This window comes from Physeter macrocephalus, chromosome 7 (genome assembly GCF_002837175.3).
Source record: "Physeter macrocephalus isolate SW-GA chromosome 7, ASM283717v5, whole genome shotgun sequence".
Taxonomy (NCBI): domain Eukaryota; kingdom Metazoa; phylum Chordata; class Mammalia; order Artiodactyla; family Physeteridae; genus Physeter; species Physeter macrocephalus.
In genome coordinates, this window is record NC_041220.1 from 64,601,022 (window position 1) to 64,604,193 (window position 3,172).

The 3,172-nt window shown below is 42.2% G+C and overlaps 1 pseudogene; it reads left to right on the forward strand.

Moving 5' to 3' along the window:
- The first annotated feature begins 1,184 nt into the window (after nt 1-1,184).
- LOC102979672 (heterogeneous nuclear ribonucleoprotein K-like) lies at nt 1,185-2,767 on the forward strand (annotated as a pseudogene).
- The last annotated feature ends 405 nt before the right edge of the window (nt 2,768-3,172 follow it).

Here is a 3,172-nt window from a genome sequence, read left to right on the forward strand (position 1 = left end):
TTCTTTTGAAATAAACAATTTCACAGAACACTGACATCAGAGAAGCTGCTCTGTGACCCTGATGGGTCAAGACACTTCATAACCACAGCTGAACACAGAGTAAATCATGAATGTGGGCTAAGCCACAAAAATGATCCAACATCCGGCTGTGCAGCCTGATCAGCATGCCTGCTGCTTCTTTACTCATTACAGTTTTAGCCTTAGTCTTGATATTCCTCTGTCTAGGTAAGATTTAATAAGAGACCCAGCCATAGAATTGCCCCACTTTCTGACAACATTCAGTCCAGAGCGAAGCCCTGTTTCCTAACCCTCCCCACAAATCACCTAATGCAAGTCCAAATTTAAAGATAAATTCTTCTGAATGAATGCCATTTTCAAGAGATACCCCCTCCCCAAGGTGCGATTTCTCCCTCCCACAATGAGCAGCACACACTGCTTGTTCAACCACGGTGGTGTCCCAGTGGAGGGTGTGACACCTTCTTTACTTCACCTATTAGTAATTTCAACTTAACTTAGCTAGAACATTGCAGGTAAACTTGATTTATCTTAATCTAGCTTTCCAGGTTCACATCTCTAATTTACACAGTATTTTCTCTCCAGATTTCCTCAATTTTTCAGTATTCTTTTCTTTAGACATGTAATAGGTCAACAATAATTTTGTTAAATGTTTGGCAATCTTCCTCCTTTCCAACTATTTTAATAAATGTGATATTTATTGATTTATTTATATCATAGAAACATAGAAATGCTTATGGAAAGATGACAGTCCAGTTTCTGTTTGGCTGGTGCGTGTTTTGCCATTTGCTTGTAAGGCATTTTGAAACTCTGAAGTTTCCTCTGAGTCAACTCCCTGCAGGTAAATAAGTAGAAAGATCTGTGTCAGGGTACTGACATGGGGAAGCCAAAATTCCCAACTATCAATAAGTGAGGTCAGTGGAGAGACTGAGTCATGCTCCATCTATGTAATTCTTTGAATTCCTAGAGGAAAAGTTCATGGAGGAAATGGTTTTGAACAAAATGAGAAACAATCCTTTTGGTCATGTTTTATTTCTCAACATCATTTCCTGTTCTTAGACTAAAAGGTACCTATGACTGATAACATTTGCTCCAAATTCTCAGAAAATAAAGCTGGTTTTCCTTGGCAGGTGTCATTATCCTCTGTTTCTCTGCTGCATCATCCTCGACGTCTTGCCTACTTCCCGCTTATTTGCGGCCTACAGGCTACTGCAGCACTAGGGTGTCAGTTGGTCCCACCCAGAACACTTCAGTTCTGCCCTGCAAGGATATATTTAATAACTGATTGGTGTGTCCCTTTGATACAAGAAAATGGAAACTGAACAGCCAGAGGAAGCCTTTTCCAACACCGAAACCAATGGCAAACTTGGTAAACACCCTGCTGAAGATATGGAAGAGGAACAAGCTTTTAAAAGATCTAGAAACACTCATGAGATGGTGGAATTACGCATTCTGTTTCAGAGCAAGAATGCTGGGGCAGTGGTTGGAAAAGGAGGCAAGAATGTTAAGGCTCTCCATACAGACTGCAATGCCAGTGTTTCAGTCCCAGACAGCAGTGGCCCCTAGCACATACTGAGTATCAGTGCTCATGTTGAAACAGTTAGAGAAATTCTGAAAAAAACCATCCCTTCCCTGGAAGAGGGCCTGCAGTTGCCATCACCCACTGCAATTAGTCAGCTCCCACTCGAAACTGATGCTACGGAATGCTTAAATTACCAACACTATAGAGGACGCAACTTTGACTGCGAGATGAGACTGTTGATTCATCAGAGTCTGGCTGGAGGAATTATTGGGATCAAAGGTGCTAAAATCAAAGAACTTCAAGAGAACACTCAGACAGCAATCAAGCTTTTCCAGGAATGTTGTCCTCAATCCACGGACAGAGTAATTCTTACTGGAGGAAAACCTTTTAAGGTTGTAGAGTGCATAAAGATCATCCTTGATCTTATATCAGAGTCTCCCATCAAAGGACGTGCTCAGCCATATGATCCCAATTTTTACAATGAAACCTATGATTATGGTGGTTTTACAATGATGTTCAATGACCGCCGGATGTCCCGTGGGATTTCCCATGTAGGGAAGAGGTGGTTTTGACAGAATGCCTCCTGGTCGGGGTGGGTGTCCCATGCCTCCATCTAGAAGAGATTATGATGATATGAGCACTCGTCGAGGACCTCCTCCTGGACGAGGGGGCCTGGGTGGAGGCAGAGCTCGGAATCTTCCTCTTCCTCCACCACCACCTAGAGGAGGAGATCTAATGGCCTCTAACAGAAGAGGGAGAGAGACCTGGAGACCGTTATGATGGCATGGTTGGTTTCAGTGCTGATGAAACCTGGGACTCTGCAGTAGATACATGGAGCCCATCAGAGTGAGATGGCTTATGAACCACAGGGTGGCTCCGGACATGATTATTCCTATGCAGGGGGTCATGGCTCATATGGTGATCTTGGTGGACCTATTATTACTACACAAGTAACTATTCCCAAAGATTTGGCTGGATCTATTATTGGCAAAGGTGGTCAGCAGATTAAACAAACCCGTCATGAGTCAGGAGCTTCGATCAAAATTGATGAGCCTTTAGAAAGGTCCGAAGATCGGATCATTACCATTACAGGAACACAAGACCAGATACAGAATGCACAGTATTTGCTGCGGAACAGTGTGAAGAAGTATGCAGATGTTGAAGGATTCTAATGCAAGATATTTTTTTCTTTTTTATAGTGTGAAGCAGTATTCTGGAAAGTTTTTCTAATAGTGAAGAACTGAAGGAGTCCTGTATTTATTTATTTTTTTAAATCTGCTTCTGTTTAAAAAGCCAACATTCCTCTGCTTCATAGGTGTTCTGCGTTTGAGGTATAGCAAAATCTTTGCAGTTCACCAGATGAAATGTTTTAGTTCCTTACAAACAGGGCTGGGGGTTGGGGGAGGGTGTGCAAAAACGAACATTGAAATTTTGAAACAGCAGCAGAGTGAGTGAATTTTAATTTTTGTTCATTGTTGGTGGTTTAAAAAAAAATCCCCCCATGTAATTATTGTGAACACTTTGCTTTGTGGCCACTGTGACATTTGGGGGGGGGGGTGGGACAGGGAGGAAAAGTAACAATAGCATATGTCTCTGGAATCTATTCAGAGCAGTGTGCAGAATGTAATGCTCTTT